Source organism: Puma concolor, chromosome B2 (genome assembly GCF_028749965.1).
Source record: "Puma concolor isolate L17-30 chromosome B2, mPumCon1.1.hap2, whole genome shotgun sequence".
Classification (NCBI taxonomy): Eukaryota; Metazoa; Chordata; class Mammalia; order Carnivora; family Felidae; genus Puma; species Puma concolor.
Genome location: NC_141671.1, coordinates 68001523 through 68019915, shown reverse-complemented (window position 1 = coordinate 68019915; position 18393 = coordinate 68001523). Strand labels below are relative to the sequence as shown.

General features: G+C 37.8%; 1 long non-coding RNA gene across 1 annotated transcript in view; it reads left to right on the top strand.

Annotated features, from left to right (window-relative positions):
- Positions 1–5082: 5082 nt before the first annotated feature.
- The window catches only part of LOC147581031 (uncharacterized), a 372192-nt gene continuing 358881 nt past the window's right edge, over positions 5083–18393 (top strand). The window contains exon 1 of the long non-coding RNA XR_015251326.1: positions 5083–5114. This is a non-coding gene — a long non-coding RNA (uncharacterized LOC147581031). The remainder of the gene's footprint in view (positions 5115–18393) is intronic.

Genomic DNA, 18393 nt, shown 5'->3' with positions numbered 1-18393 from the left:
TAAAGAACTCACCAAACTCCACACCCGAAAAACAAATAATCCAGTGAAGAAATGGGCAAAAGACATGAATAGACACTTCTCTAAAGAAGACATCCAGATGGCCAACAGGCACAAGAAAAGATCCTCAACGTCACCCCTCATCAGGGAAATATACATCAAAACCACACTGAGATAACACCTCACGCCAGTCAGAGTGGCTAAAATGAACAAATCAGGAGACTATAGATGCTGGAGAGGATGTGGAGAAACGGGAACCCTCTTGCACTTTTGGTGGGAATGCAAACTGGTGCAGCCACTGAGGAAAACAGTGTGGAGGTTCTTTAAAAAATTAAAAATAGATTTACCCTATGACCCAGCAATAGCACTGCTAGGAATTTACCCAAGGGATACAGGCGTGCTGATGCATAGGGGCACTTGTACCCCAATGTTTATAGCAGCACTCTCAACAATAGCCAAATTATGGAAAGAGCCTAAATGTCCATCAACTGATGAACGGATAAAGAAATCATGGTTTATATACACAATGGAATACTATTTGGCAATGAGAAAGAATGAAATATGGCCTTTTGTAGCAACGTGGATGGAACTGCAGAGTGTTATGCTAAGTGAAATAAGTCATACAGAGAAAGACAGATACCATATGTTTTCACTCTTATGTGGATCCTGAGAAACTTAACAGAAGACCATGCGGGAGGGGAGGGGGAAAAAAAGTTACAGAGAGGGAAGGAGGCAAACCATAAGAGACACTTAAAAACTAAGAATAAACTGAAGGTTTATGGGGGGTGGGAGGGAGGGGAAAGTGGGTGATAGGCATTGAGGAGGGCACCTGTTGGGATGAACACTGGGTGTTGTATGGAAACCAATCTGACAATAAATTTCAAATTAAAAAAAAAAATCCTGCTCAGAAAATGACTATGGAAGACAAAATACACAATAAATCTAAAGTTTCTAGCTTGATTTCAAACATCTTGATAATGCTGAGTAAGGTCCTAAAGACACCCCTGAAATATAAAATCCCTGAAATATAAATTAAGAATAAGGAATATGCAAGAATATGAAAGAAATAACTTGTACCTTTCTGTAACTTACAGAAAATATATATGAAGGCACAAAAAAATGCTATCATGTAGAAAATAAAGTATATTTAAAAATACAGGAAGGACTGAATGACCTCTATTCCTGCTATTAAAATGTCTTCTGGTCTTTAGTTTATGGAATATCATTACTGGGAATCATGTTTATTTAAAACATCTCTAAAATATGGATAACCATTTTAACAGAAAAGGGTAATAACATTCTATTGGAACTCCTCATGGTATTTCTATTGCTATAAATCTTTAAATAGGGAAAAAGAAAAATTCTTATTATGAGAGACTATAGTGTGAATAGTGAAAACACTATAAAATGTATTCTCACAAAAAGAGCAGGTACTATTCTACATGTGGCACAGGCAAATAGGCAAAAACCCTTTAGAAATCTTTCAGTAGTATTCTCCTCTCTTGACCACAATACTTTTGATATAAACTTAGATTTACTCATTTTGGTGACCTCTCTTTGGATGTCTAAAGGTATGCTTATAACTCAACGCCTTACAAAGAAAACAAAAGGACTGCTTGAGAATCACAGAACACACACAACTGAATACATTGTTAATAGTTTCCAAATATTTGATACTTATGCAAATACTATCAAAGACAACAAAAGCAATTTTTACATATGCCTATTAAAGCCTGGTGTTACCAATTCTTTATAACTGGAAGATCAATGAAATCCTCCTAATAAGGTAAGTAAAGAATGTCCTAGACCTGTTCAGAACCTCTTCTCACATCATCCATGCCATTAACATCCTCGAAGGAGAGGTCATCGGAAACACATTTGCCAAAAAGAATAAGCAAAATATCAAAAACTGGAAAAGGAGCCAAAGAAACTACAAGCTAGAGGACCTAAGCCAAGTAAAGACAAAATAGTTTCAGGAGGTCAAGTATAGGGGAAACCGAAAGCCAGAGAAAGTAAGGTTAAGATCGGAAATGAAGACTAGTTGGCGGTAAATGTGTGAATGCTAATCATGTGGTTGGTATGTGTGGGTCAGCATGCAGCACTGGAATAAAGCTTGACTCTCCAAGGAGCTAAATTTGCTCAGACATCATCTTTGTCCTCAGGCTTCCTACCACCATCTAAACTGCCATACAGACAACAGAAAGAAGCCGATAACTTCCCAACTTCAGTTTTCATAAAACTGTCTTATAGTCCAGGGCTCATTTAAGTTCATCCAGAGGCAGCCCCCAGATATGCTTCTTCAGTCTGCCTCTCTGAGGGCCCACAAGGCCCGCTGGACCAGCTCTCTTCAAACCACAGCTCCCAACCAGCTCATCTCTTCCATCCCTGAGGCACTCCATGGCCAAGAGGCTATTGCTGGCAACTCCTATTCTGGCTTCTCCACCCTGAGTGGATGGGAGACTGGGCAAGAATCTGCTTATTGGCCCTGCCTAAAGGCAGTAGACACATGGATAGGAAAGGTGAAGATCATAAGCTGTAAGAATGACTCCTTGTTCCATGGAACATGCAGGAATTGTCCTCTCAACCACAAAGAGCTGGGGGATGGAGGTATGATGCAGAAAAGACCCTAACCCAGCTCTATTTCCAATTAATGTCCTATGTTTCCAGCATTGATGGCCAAGGCCTAATGCCAAAAATATTTCATGGAAATATGAATTTTTCATAGGTTAGCCTACTGTACAGACTTTTTTTATTATAAGTTTAGCAATCAATAATGATGACAATCACAAATACTTGAACAAGGATCACAAGTGTCTACTATAAGGAACCCTCATGACTTCTGCACATTCTGAGCCTCACTTTAACCTTTTTACTCCTTTCTTGGGTAAACGACAAGCAATACAATTTGCTTTATTAATATGCAAAATAAATAGGTTGGAAGAACATAAACTTTTCTATCACCTCGAGGTCATTTATTCATTCAACAAAGATTTATGGAGCACTAAAAATGCCCCAGGCAATGTGCTATGCACTGGAGATTCAAGATATGAATAAGTAACAAATTTATGCTTTGTTTGGGCAACATTTGCAGAGCAGCTCATTATTTTCTGAGCAACGTCAAGGCTATATGGCATCCTTGTGGTCACTATCCTGAAGGCATTCAGTACCTGGCGGGCCCTCCCAACCTCTTTTTTCCAACAGCCTTCTTTCTTGATAACTTTTATTTCTACCCATCCTGCCCCATTTCCTCCCTTGACCACTGCCAGGCACTCTGTCGTCACCTAGCCATACCCCAGCCCTGAGCTGTTACATTTTTGTGCTCTCGCTTATCCACCCTGTGTCACATTGCCTTTTTCTGCTGCACTTATCTTTCAGTCTCACTGAGTCCTCCAATATGGTTTATTCCTCCACTTTCCACTTTTCTTCCCTATTTACTATCACCATCACTTAAAACATACCTTTACTAAAACCCCAAAGCCCTTGCCATTTGCCATTCCTTTTTGATTTTCTAGAAATACTCCAAATCTGGACCAATCCAGCTATTCATCTTCTTCCTGCCATATATAAATTGTTAAGTGCCATCAGATGAAAAGATTTCACAAATGAGCTATGAGAGAATTTGAACACCTACATATTTATGATCTAGAAGCCCAACTGGATTTTGAATGCTGACAGACGATTCTCTGTCCTTGAGAGGCTTCTTCCGTATTCTATCGAGGCTATTCCAGATCTTTGTCAGTCTAAGTATTCAGTCCTGCTGCATATCCCTTTCTTTCCTAGTTGATGGTCTTGCCTACTCCTCAAAGAAAATAAGTCACTAACACCACATGCCGCCAGTATGTTTTCTGATTCTATCCAAGTTGATGCCTATGCACAAGCAAGACAGATTAGAGGAATATCCTAGTCCATGACCTTGCTCTGCATGGCCAGTGTTTGGAGTAAGAAAATTCACTCATTTCTCTACATCTAGTCTCCTATTTTTCCCCTTCATCTCTATATAACAATTGTCTTTCCTTCTGTTTATAATGAATCCCTCTGCTTTATTCTATATCCCCACCCCTTCTCCTCTTCAGGAGCCCTATCACATCTAGACAATCTCATAATTCTCCCTCACCACTGCCTTTTTTTCTCAGACTATACCCACAAGTAAGGCCATTCTATGTTTAAGATTCTCACCTTGACCCCAAATCTCCTTCTAACTACAGCCCATCTGTTCCTTTCCTTTCTTAGACAAGTTTCTAAAAAGAGAAACCAGGAAAAAAAATATTTATCATATTTTTATCCTAATAGTAAAAGTAATCTCTTCATTTTAGAAACTCTGGAAACTAGAAGAAAATAAAAATCACTCTTAACCAACCACATAGAGAAAACCACATTTATTTCATATTTTGATGGGGTCCTCATCAGTTATTTATATCTCTACATTCCCAGCATGCAATTCTATGCCAGGTGCCCAAAGAATATTTGAAGAAAAAATTAATAAATGAATAAACAGATGAATCAATAAACTCCTTTTATTATTGAAAGCAAGTAGAGTAAGTCTTTATTGTTCAAAATTCATAACACATTCTCACTGCTAGTTGATTGTCATTCTGCTCAGTTGGAATAAATTTCTCCAATAGTCACAGCAAACACCACCCATGGGCCTGTTGCTACCAGAAAAAAAATCCTTGTACCTCCCCCTTCCTCAGACCCCAAAAATGGTGGAAGATGAAGCAATCTGGAGTTTGAGAGCATTTGGGGTCTCTTCAGAATGATAGAAATAGGGTTGTCTTGGGAGTAGTACAGCTTTCATTTCCACAAAACTTCTAGAAGAGAGCCCTTCAGTCCCACTTGGTAGTTATATTCTTGTCCGTGATGGCCCTCAGGAAGTAGATAGTAGAGATCACAGAATGAAAAGGGAGAATTTTATGAAACAGGACATTGTCAAGAAAACTGATTGTCACAGAATGGCATTCACCCCACTGAGGAGAGTCACTCATCTCAAATTTCTTGTCTTGCATTGCCCAGAGTGATTGAGCAGCCACCTGTTGAAGACTAAGCATTACAAAATTCACATGGAGGGGCACCTGGGTGGCTCAGTCAGTTAAGCATCTGACTTCAGCTCAGGTCATGATGTCACTCTTGAGTTTGAGCCCTACATCGGGCTCCCTGTTGTCAGCACAGAGCCCACTCAGGATCCTCTGCCTCCCTCTCTCTCTGCTCTTCCCCCACTCCCTGTCTCAGAAATAAATAAACATTTAAGAAAAATAATATAAATTTTAGGTGCCTGGGTGGCTTGGTTGGTTGAGCATCCAACTTCAGCTCAGGTCGTGATCTCACACTTCATGAGTCTGAGCCCTGCGGCGGGCTCTGTGCTGACAACTCAGAGCCTAGAGCCTGCTTCAGGTTCTGTGTCTCCTTTTCTCTCTGCCCCTCCCCAGCTCATGCTCTTACTCTCTCTCTCTCTCTCTGTCTCTCAATAAGTAAGTAAATACATACATACATACATACACACACTTAAAAAAAAAGAAAAAAGAAATTTAAAAAGAAAACAAAATTCAAACGGAATAGGATTGCTTTTAGCACACTAAGTGGGATACCTGACATCGCATCTTCTATTTTCCTTCCCAACGACTGCCCTGCATAAGCTGCTGGGGGTAATGGCACTAGAGTATAAAATGTTGGTTTCATACAACACAATGAGAGGTTTAGGAGAGGTATGAAAACCCATAAAATGGGGCTTCCCCCTGCTTTTAGAGGAGATATAAAACATACAGGAGAGGAGTCAGGGAACTTTTAGAAGAGTGTCAGAAGTGTGAAGGATTTCTCCCTGTTACCAATGATCATCTCTACCCCCCACTTCTGAAGCTAGGTAAGAGGTGTGGGATTCAGAGAGAAGTAGGCACAAGTGTGTCTCCTATGAAGTTTGGGGCTCCAAGGAACCAGGGGAGCTGTATTCTAAAATACCTCCCAACAGTTTCTCCCATAGTCAAATTTGATGTAGGGGAATCTGTGCATCTCTTATGGGTCCAGAATTTACTGAGAATAAGCCAACAACACACCAGCAATCCCCTCAGAAGAGTGGTAGGCAGCCTAGTTTTTAAGGTTGGGGGGATAAGGAATGATGCATCAATGGGAGTTAACCTAACCCATATCAGGAAACCATGCAGGGGTGCCAGAGGAAGCTCCCAGACCACTTAATGACCACCTGATGGAGACTGTTTTGAAAATCATCATCCACTTGAGAGATCCTAGCATATGGAGACACAAACAGTAAACAACAGCAGGAAAGCAAACGCAGACCAAACAGAAGTGATAAGTCTGTGAGACCAGACACCACCAATGTGTAGCCAGTCATGGAAGTAGGTTCCTGCTTAACACACACTCACACATGCATGTGCGCGCATGCACACACTCACACACACACACACACACACACACACACACACACAATCTCCATCAGACAGCAGGCAGGGCCAGGAAGAGAGAAAGACAATAGCCTCATCGATTCTATGAATTGAAATGTAACCAAGAGAATAATCCTGAATTTCAATGAAATCACTGGACAGGATTTTTTTGAAAGAGTCTGAGTAAGTTTCCCACAATTCATGGAAACTCAGCTCAGCATCTAGAAAAGCACATTCGACAATTTTTGTGCACAAGTTTAACACAGTACATAACTAAATTTATATGAATTAAATAGGAAAATCATGTGTCAAGTTTAAAATTTCTTACAAAGAAAACTGAGGAGATAAACCAAAACTTACCAGAAGGGGATTTCAAATCATGAGGTCACAACTTCTTAAGTATTTTACTATAAATCTAAGTATATTAAATTGGATTAACAATTAGATTACTAAGGGTTTTTTTTCTTTTTTTAACTTTATTTTTTATTTTTTTAAATTTACATCCAAATTAGTTAGTATATAGTGAAGCAATGATTTCAGTAGATTCCTTAATGCTCCTTACCCATTTAGCCCATTCCTCCTCCCACAACCCCTCCAGCAACCCTCAGTTTTTGTCTCCATATTTATAAGTCTCTTTTGTTTTGTCCCCCTCCCTGTTTTTATATTATTTTTGTTTCCCTTCCCTTATGTACATCTGTTTTGTCTCTTAAAGTCCTCATATGAGTGAAGTCATATGATTTGTGTCTTTCTCTGACTGACTAATTTCACTTAGCATAATACCCTCTAGTTCCATCCACATAGTTGCAAATGGCAAGATTTCATTCTTTTTGATTGCCGAGTAATATTCCATTGTGTGTGTGTGTGTGTGTGTGTGTGTGTGTGTGTGTGTGTGTGTGTGTGTCTATCATATTTTCTTTATCCATTCATCCATCGATGAGCATTTGGGCTCTTTCCATACTTTGGCTATTGTTGATAGTGCTGCTATAAACATGGGGATGCATGTGTCCCTTCAAAACAGCATACCTGTATCCCTTGGATAAATGCCTAGTAGTGCAATTGCTGGGTCATAGGGTAGTTCTATTTTTAGTTTTTTGAGAAACCTCCATACTGTTTTCAAGAGTGGCTGCACCAGCTTGCATTGCCACCAACAACGCAAAAGAGATCCTTTTCCTCCGCATCCTTGCCAACATCTGTTGTTGCCTGAGTTGTTAATGTTAGCCATTCTGACAGGTGGAAGGTGGTATCTCATTGTGGTTTTGATTTGTATTTCTCTGATGATGAGTGATGTTGAGCATTTTTTCATGTGTCTGTTGGCCATCTGGATGTCTTCTTTGGAGAAGTGTCTCTTCATGTCTTTTGCCCATTTCTTCACTGGATTATTTGTTTTTTGGGTGTTGAGTTGGATAAGTTCTTTATAGATTTTGGATACTAACCCTTTATCAGATATGTCATTTGCAAATATCTTCTCCCATTCTGTCAGTTGCCTTTTAGTTTTGCTGATTGTTTCCTTCACTGTGCAGAAGCTTTTTATTTTGATGAGGCCCCAGTAGTTCATTTTTGCTTTTGTTTCCCTTGCCTCCTGAGACGTGTTGAGTAAGAAATTGCTGCGGGCAAGATCAAAGAGGCAAGATCCTCGAGGATTTCGAGGGCTTCCTGTCTTACATTGAGGTCCTTCATCCACTTTGAGTTTATTTTTGTGTATGGTGTAAGAAAGTGGCCCAGGTTCCTTCTTCTGCATGTCGCTGTCCAGTTTTCCCAGCACCACTTGCTGAATAGACTGTCTTTATTCCATTAGATATTCTTTCCTGCTTTGTCAAAGATGAGTTGGCCATATGTTTGTGGGTCTATTTCTGGGTTCTCTATTCTATTCCATTGATATGAGTGTCTGTTCTTCTGCCAGTACCATACTGTCTTGATTACAGCTTTGTAGTATAGCTTGAAGTCTGGGATTGTGATGCCTCCTGCTTTGGTTTTCTTTTTCAAGATTGCTTTGGCTATTCAGGGTCTTTTCTGGTTCCATACAAATTTTAGGATTATTTGTTCTAGCTCTGTGAAGAATGCTGGTGTTACTTTGATAGGGATCACGCTGAATATGTAGATTGCTTTGGGTACTATCAACATTTTAACAATATTTGTTCTTCCTATCCAAGAGCATGGAATCTTTTTCCATTTCTTTGTGTCTTCTTCAATTTCTTTCATCAGCTTTCTATAGTTTTCAGTGTATAGATTTTTCACCTCTTTGGTTAGATTTGTTCCTAGGTATTTTATGGTTTTTGGTGCAACTGTAAATGGGATCGATTCCTTGATTTCTCTTTCTGTTGCTTCATTGTTGGTGTATAGGAATGCAACCGATTTCTGTGCATTGATTTTATATCCTGCGACTTTGCTGAATTCATGAATCAGTTATAGTAGTTTTTTGGTGGAATCTTTTGGGTTTTCCGTATAGAGTATCATGTCATCTGCGAGGAGTGAAAGTTTGACCTCCTCCTGGCCGATCTGGATGCTTTTTATTTCTTTGTGTTGTCTGATTGCAGAGGCTAAGACTTCCAAAACTATGTTGAATAACAGTGGTAGATTACTTAAGTTTTTTAAGCCAGTCATGTGAAATGTGATCAAGTTGTAAGAAGAAAACATAATGGAACTAAAAAATCAATCCACCTACTTATCCAGCACATTTATTATGTTAGTTGACTATACTGTTCATTGACAGAGTAGACAAGACAAAGTCCCCAAATTCCAGTATACTTCACCTTATAGCATAAGCATGCACGGAAATTGCAAGCAACAACACAATCTGCCAAAGTTAGAATTATGTAAGAAATGCAGACAAGGAAGACATTAATAAGGTCTAACTAGCAAGGCAAAACTTCATAAAGGACACAAGAACCAAGCTGAATCTTGAAGAAGTAGCTTAGGATAGTTTTGGTAGAGCCAACACACTACAGAGAAAGAACTAAAATTAAGGATCTCATTTTGGTGCTTTTAACTTTATCGTGTGGGACAATTTTTATGTAAGTAGGTGAAAAATAATGAAAAAAATAGTATTGGATATATTTGACACTTTAGCTCCTACCATGGTTCCACAGATGTTAAATAAAAAATAAAAGTAAATAGCAAAGCAAGAGAGAAAAGCAGGGTAGCTGCATGTAAGACAGAAAAGCTCTAATTTCAAGAGCATTTATAGAAGGGAGTCTATTTAATTTCAAGTCCTAGAATAAGAAAATTCTTAAAGTAGTAACGAAGTCAAAATATTACTAAATGTATCTATTTATAATTTTTTATGTAGGGGTTAAGTATATCTTGGAAAGGAAGATATGGGAAAAGAAGAGAATTTTCCTAAATGAAGCCTCTTACTCTGTATCATACCCCAAGGGATTATTATAAATGCTAGTGCTTGAAACATTTTAAATGAACCAAGATTATCACTGGCAAATGCATTGTGGGGGCAGTTTTGGCACTAGGTACAAGAATGAACCAGATGATCTAATGGTGGGTCTTTGCCTGTCCAAAAAAGATGAGCCTATAAAGTGGGTTAATCACCTTAAAATGAACTTTAAAAAAAAAGTGGAGAGAGAAGAATGAAAGTAGATGTCTTGCTATTATAATGCAGTTGACTTTGAAATGTACACAGGGAGAATTATACTCTAATAAAAGGCAAGGGGCCACAAGTGCTTTTTTTTTCCTTTTTGCCTGGGAAAGAAAAAATGGAAACATCCAAAAGTGGTCTGCTTTACACGCTGTCTGCTAACATTTCCTCTGGGATGGAGACAAGAAGGAGGCAGGTTTGGGGGAAGATCAAACCATGAAGAACATAGGAAATAAAAGAAAAATTCCAGGGATGCTTTATTGTCAGTAACAGATACGTGGATTTAACAGAAAGCGAAGTTGTAAGGCTTGTTGTACAGATGCATACGGTACAAGAAATATAAGGTTAGTCTTTCTGTATTTGAACCTGGTCCATGTGAGTATTCATGGTTGAAGTATTCTAAGGAGAGCATTCTAGCAACAAAAATCTTTCTAAAACAAAATGGGAGAAGGCTCAGTGGGTACTGAAGCACTTATGTTGAAAATAACCATAAAATCAGGGGGGTTTGTTTTTTTGGTTTGGCTTTCCACTACTTGCCTCTTTCATAGAAATATGATATAAAGTATGTGCAGCAATGTGACTTTTGAAGCATAATTCATCTGGAAATTGTACTCTGTCACATCTGATAGTTGATCATTTTATTACATGACCCTGAATCAGCTTCAGCCATCATCACTCCCCGACTTGAGTATTTAACATCCAGGCAGTGCTAGCTGTCCATGCCCGTGGAGGCAGCTTGTCCTCCCTAGACTGAGGAAACCAGCCATTCCTTGCTTGAAGCTCATGTAATGCTTCACTTAGGGCAGATGTCCTGCAAGGGGTATACACTCTTATCAAGACCCACCCCAACAATCCTTTGTTGCCATTAGTCACACAGTAGGGTCATATCTCATCGTGTTCTGGGAAGAGAAAGACAAAGTTTGATCTAGAAGAAAATAGCTTTATATGCCAAAGGACTGCAAAATTTTACTAATCACACACACACACACACACACACGCATACACACACACCCATACGTATACATACCTAAGATCAAAGAAGAGACTATGATCTTGGATCAATGTAAATGTATTAATATGGATGCACTTACCTAAGACTTTGAGTTTAAGGCTGTAACTTACACAGCTGGAAGTAGTTCCAAGAGCACAATGAGCTGTTGGCTAAAACCTCTTCTCCAGCACTCACAATCACAAGGTCAATCAAGTCAATTAAGGTCTGAGTCTAAGGCTTCTTCATGGACAAAGTCCAATGATTCTTCTAAATCACTTCTGATTATCACTCTTCTGCATAACACCATGGGTTACCTCTGCTCTTTATTACCCAAAATGATGATTTTAGCTTTTTAGCATCTTTAGAACAATAGGATTTCAAAACATGGTGAAGATATTGGTTATATTTCCTGTTTATTTTTTCCTTAATTGATTTTTACATTAACAGAAATCAAATAATCTTTTCTTAAACCCAGACAAGTATTTGACAGGAAAGTGTTGCCTAACTGTGTAATAATCCCTCATAACACATGAAAAGATCATAGCAAGCTCTTCTAGCTTTGAAAATTCTGTGATCTATTCAGAGATACTTGGCAATTTCTACTATTTCTCCTTGCATTCCCTATAGAATGACATTCATTTTTTGGCAAAAACAACTTTTTGTTTTACTGCTCCATTACAGTATTATCTTTTTTTCAATATGTTTTGTGTGACAACCAAGAATCCAGATTTAAAACCCAGCCATGTGTGGAGGTAACAGTGGCATAATGATGCTGAGGTGATAATCGTACTAACTGATAACATCTTTGCTTAGCACAGTGCCTGCATATACAATGACAACTAGGTCATAAGTTCTTATTCCTGGCAGACAACCTTTTCCACATTGCATTCCAATTGCAGATATAAAAAGAGGGAAATGCACATGTTCCAACTGTGGGAATTTGATATCAATATATATTTTTTAACCTAGATACAATCTATTATGGCATTATTCTTCCACTTACTTTCTCTCTGAACAATAGAGGATAGTCATTTTTATATCTATATCCATAGATCTACATATTTGTTCTAAAAAGGTATTTTATAAAATGAATATATTTACTTAACAATATCCAAATGTAGTTCATATGAAAGGTTTCTTTTATTGTTTTAATTACAAATAATGCCAAAACAAACATTCTCATACAGATTCCTAGAACTGAAATTACTAGTTTCAAAGACCTACATGTTTTTTATATAAATTGGTACTACCAATTTGCCTTCCAAAGATGCTGTATTAATTTACTCTCCCTCCAAAGGTCTATGAGAGTATACGTTTCTCCATATGCTTGCCCCAGAGCTGTATCACCAATATTTCAAATCTATCAAACCAGTCTTTAAAATGGTTACAATGAGGAAAAGGGAATTACCTAGTTTTATTTTAATTTACACATTTTTCAAGTTTCTTAGCCATTTATATTTCATCTGAATTGTCTACTATATCTTTCACCATTTTGTTATATGACATGGACAGCCTCTATTCTTTCTTAAATATGGCATCTCTACACTTTTTGCATATTAAGCCTTTGTTTTATATGTTGCAAATATACAACTTGAATTTCTGTCAATTATTTATCATTAATTATGGTGTCATTTCCCATATTGAATTTTTAAATTTTACGTAATTTAATCCATCAATATTTTTCTTTGTGGCTTTCGGTTATATAGCTTTCATTAAGTCTTCCTTATCCAAAAATTATAAAAATATTCATATCCTATTAAATCCCTTTAAGACTGAAACATTTAGTGCTATTTAGGCAATATCTTATAGACTTTTTGTGGTATTAAAGGATCTAATTTTCATTTATTTCTAACAGGTAATTATTTTGATTTTTACATAACTCTTTAGTACAAAAACTTTTAAAATATATTTTTTAATTTCCAAACGTATAGGTTGTTTTTTAAAATCTTTTTACATTAGTTTTTTTTTTTTATTTTTTTAATGTTTATTTTATTTTTGAGAGAGAGACAGACAGAGCGTGAACAGGGGAGGAGCAGACAGAGAAGGAGACACAGAGTCCGAAGCAGGCTCCAGGCTCTGAGCTGTCAGCACAGAGCCCAACACGGGGCTCGAACCCACAAACCGCGAGATCATGACCTGAGCTAAAGTCAGACGCTTAACCAACTGAGCCACCCAGGTGCCCCACATTAGTTTTTATTTTACTTTCCTGTGTTCAGAAAATGTATTATGTGTTATTTTTACTTCCTGGAAATCACTGAAATTTTTGTGTGACTAATACACCGTCAAATCTGTTCTCTGATAAAAGTAAATTCTGCTTGTTCTGAGGCAAGATTTTTCAAAATATTTTTTAAATTTGTACTCAAAGTTTTATAAAGGCTCATTCTTATAGTCTCTCTATATTCCCAAGTTAATAATTAATGGCTGAAAGTTACATCAGCTATTTTGCTATGAGAAATCAGGTAAATCTAAAAAAAAAATTTATCACTTTTTATCAAATCATTTATATTTCCAAATTTTGTCAAATAATTTATAATCCCTCTTTGCCTATGCCTTAGCAGTAGTTTTCATGAAACCACGTGCTCTCATGGGACAAGATTAGTAGTCAGAAGAACAGCATTTCAGCCCTGGTTTGCCACAAATATTGCATGGTCTTTGGCAAAAAATTTCATCCCCTCACCTGATATGGGGAAAAATACCCACATAGAATGTCTATGGTGATGATCAATGAGAAACTGTATTATTGTATTATTTAATGTAATCATGACAGTAAATCAGTAACTGATCAATACTAAGTGGTTAATAATAAAGACCACTGACTAGACTAGTAATCAATATTCTTATTTAAGTGAATCCAGAGATGACTCCTAGCTGATTTTTTCTGACTCTGCCTAAGTGACATCCTTTTGTATCCTAAAATAATACATTATTTTACCAATTGATGATTAAGACAAATGAGGAATAAATCATGGGTGGCATTTTAAATCATTCTTTTAGAATAATTTTTATGGGCAAGGAGTCATCAAAATTGCCAATATTTATCTAAATATTGCTTTGTATATGGTATTTGATTCCTTGATGTGTCACTACGTCTGTGTAATGAGGGATCAACACACTTCAAATGATGAATTTCTTAAATTTTTCTCCCCCCAAAAATAACCACGAAAATAAACTAGCTTCTTGCACAGTCTTCTTGAAATCTTCAGTAGTCTGCATAAGCTCTACTAATTCCAAATAAATCCATTAAATTCAGGAACCATGTCTCACTGATTTTTGTATTTCCATCCCTAAGCAGAATACTCAGGACATTATACAATTCAGTGGGATTGAGCAGCACTATAGCAGCATTTAACTTACACAAGTTTCAACCATACGGTCTTTGGGAAAAAAAGAATGAGAAGGAAAAGGATGAGGAGAGAATTAGCAACTAATAATGGAGGTAATTCTTCCACCCATTCTGGTACATAAATATCTACATCTATCTATCCATCAAAATAAAGAACAAGAGACAGAAAGAGACAGAGAGATTGAGATTTCTGAGTATGAGATGGAAGGTGTGAAATTGCTTTTACTCCTGTTCTCAGTTTCTGGCAACCTTTCAAGGTATGAGTATGTCACTGAGCTGAGTGATTTTATCATTGAAGTATTCATATTTTTCATACAAGATGACCCTAGAGCAAAGCCAAATATGTTATTATTTCTCAGTCAAAAAAAAAATTTTCTGTTCTAACATCAGAGGTAAAACTGGCTGTGCTAAAACTTCATAAAAGACATGAGCTCATCTCCAAAGTGGCATTTTCCCAAGAGCTTTGCATCTTCACAGCCTAGCCTTGCCTATTTTATAATCTATACCAGTTGGCTGCTTTTTTTGCTCCACTCTTGTGACCATCCTACCCCCACCTCCTACTGTGTCCTGTATTTCAGGGAACTACAGTTCCCAAAGTCTCTTGCTCTCTGCCTTCCAGGTGGGTTTGGCCAATGGGAAGACCTGGAAGAAGACTAGAATGCTGGAATAGTGAAGCCAGAGTTTTCTACTTCTATTTCTATTTCTATCTCTATTTCCATTTCCATTTCCATTTCTCTCTCCCTCTCTCGCTCTCTCTCCCCACCCCCGCCCTGTGTCTTTAGTGGTGCCACTGGCAGTGGCTGTGTCTCCAATGTTGTTCTAGCTCCCATGAGACCTTCCATTATGGTTCAGAAAACCCCAAATTTAAGGATATGGAAACACCACTTCTCCCCATCACTCTGACACAATGGAGGGAGCAGCGTGCTATTGTTACTGTTCTCTGGATTGCCTCCCCCTCCCCTCTTTGGTAGCTGAGTTCTTTCATCTCCTATGTGACCAAAGCTTTTGTTAAATTTCTTCTGCCGAAAAACCTAGACTGTTTCCTAGCTGGATTCTGACTAATACAGAAGCTAAGTCACACACAAAGTAAGACTACCCTGCAAATTTTATTTCTCATTATGATTATTTTTATTTTTAAGTAACTAAAAAAATAGATGCAGAGCAGAAGAGTGAAGAGGAAAAAAATGAACAATAACACAGCAGTAGGAGTAACTCTGTCTTTTTACTTCTGAGTATCTTATAATTACTAAGAATCTCATCTGGGGATTGATAACCCTATACTGAAACCAAATTCTCTCCAAAACTTGAGTGCCCATATATGGAGATGTGCTATTCTTTTTAAAGTCACTCATTTAATGCCAGATGGTTAATTTAAACTGGATTGAAAAAGTACTATAGGCTTAACTTTCACTAAAAATTATATGGCTTTACTATTAAAGTCATTTGGCTCCTCAGAGACTCAGTTTTCTCAACTCTGTAAGCTAGGAGTATCAGGCTAGCTCAGTGGTTCTTAAATATGGGGGGAATATCAACTCATTTGAGAATCTGATGAAACCCATGAACTCTTTTGCCTGACAAATGGGCTTAGTCACAGAATTCTGCATACCACTTCAGGGATTCTCAGACTCTTTAAAGCGCATCTGTGGTTCTTCAAATGGCCATGGACTAATATTTTGAGCCTGTGGACTCAATCCTAGTCATCTCCAAAGGTCCATTCAATCATTAAGTTTTGTTAAAATATAAACTTATTGTCATACATTCTGGATGCTAGAAGTCTGAAATCAAGCTGTTAATAGGGCCATGTACCCCCTGAAACCTGTAGGGGAAACTTCCAAGTAAGTTTCCCTGTATCAGGTCAGAAAGAGAAGGCTGAAGGAAAATTACTTGAGAATACTGCCACAGTTATCTTCGATGTTTCATAATAGGCTGAGCTGACAAAGATTTTCCTAGTCTTAAACGCACTCTTTCCCAAGTGCCTGAGATGAGATCAGCTTCTTGGAGTTATCAACTTGTCTGGCACACAAAGCAGAAGTGCGGTGATGCAGGCTCACTGGGGCCGACAATGGAGTAAGGCTACTAGCCACTGCCTCCCTAGTCTGTTAAAAGGCAAGGATAAACCCATAGCGGAAGTGCAGAATGATATTTCCACATTTCAGGAAAGAAACAGGAACCATTAATGAAGCTCAGATTTTACTTAGCTAGTCCTACATCATTCATTTAGAAAGCTCTTTCTCTGTTCCTACTCCTCTGCTCTCCTCACTCCCATCCATAGACCTCCTGGTCCCCATCTGTTACTGAATTGCACCTGCATGGACAGAGAATGCCAAAGCCAAATGGCAACACTTCCCTTTCACGAAAAGCAGGCATAGTTCTGACCAAAAAGAAAATGCTAACAATTCTAGAGAGTGTTATTCAGATAACAGAAAGAGCACTGGTTTTATATTTTAAACTTGAAAAATACAGGCTTAACTCCTTTGTTTTGCCACAATAAAAGTACATAATTTTAAAAGCTTTATTTGTAACTATCAGTTGTACAATAACAGTATCAGTTAACTATGCTTGGCTCAGATCTGAGCTTTAAGTTTCAGGTCTCTCATCCATTATTTGTGTGACTTCAGATAACTTAAAGTCTCAAGTTTGGGATAAATCATCTCTGAAGTATATTCCATTGGAATCCTGAGGAACATTGGTCCTCAGAATGTTTCTTCAAAATAAAAAGGGTAAGTAAGTTAATAACCTTGGGAGACCCTGTAAATCTCTCCCTATCTCCATCCTATCTCTTGGAAATTCCCTATACACGTGAACATATAAAGACTATGAAAAGTCTCATAAGGAAGGAAGGGAGAGAGAAACATGCTTGGCTTTGTCTAATTCACCATATCCCAAATGTACCTGGCCTCAGAAATCTTTCAGTAAATCATACCTTTTGACAGTTCAAGGAACACACTTAAAGAAATACTGCTCATTATATTATCAAAATATTTGTGTTTGAAAACTATTCTCAAGAAAGTGGAGTTAGTAAAAAGTGGAAGGAGGTAGAGGTTTTAGATAATGTGTAAATAAATGGGAAAAGATCTAGCACTCTGTGACCCAAAGTCCTTGCTAATCAAGAAAGGCCTTTGAATAAATCTCTTGATGAACTATTAAACATTAATCAGGGTCAAACTTTTTCAAAACTGGAGGGATTGGCTGGGAGGGAGAAGCGTTTACAAGAAATAACCGTGTTACGTCCCACTTTGCAGTCAGCAGCTAACCAAACTCTGGGATGACTGACCCCCCAATATGTAATTCCTTCAGACCACACAGAGCCATTTGCAAGCGGGTGAGATTTTCTTAACTCAGAAGAGGCCTAGCAGGAATAGTTTTCTATGGCTAATGTAACAAAATACGCTCTACTCCATGGATTAAAACAACATGAATTTTTATTATGTCACAGTTCTGGATGCTAGAAGTCTGGAATCAAGGACTTGACAGGGTCATGCTCCCTCTAAAACATGTAGGGGAGTCTTTCCTGCCACCGCCTACCATCTGGTGGTCTGATGGCGAACTTTGGGGTTTCTCGGCCTGTAAACTCCATTAGTCCACATCTCCATCTTCATATGATACTCTCCCTGCATCTGCCTTCACATAGCTATCTTCCTGTAAGTACATCAGTCAGACTGGATTGGGGACCCATTCTACTCAAGTAGGAGCTCATCTTAATATTCATGACAACTCTACTTCCAACTGAGTATACATTCTAAAATACTAGGGGTTAGAATTTCAACATATCTCTTGAAGAGGCACATCTATATCAATCTACAACAGCAAAGCTCTAGGACTTGCTCATAAAAGCCTTAGATGTTCTTATGGAAGGCTTTCTCAAGATTTTTATTTGTGGTATTTTATTGTTTTCTCAGCCTATTTGTATATCATTACATTGCAAGTATTGACTTTGGACTCTCAACTAGAATATTATACACCTTAAATACTACTGGTTGTGACAGGAACTAAGTTTATCACGTTTTTGTTCACTTAACACCTTAGATTTCTCGTATAGACTTTCTCCACTTAGGAATTTTGAAGAGGCATGAAAGGGGTAGTAGGA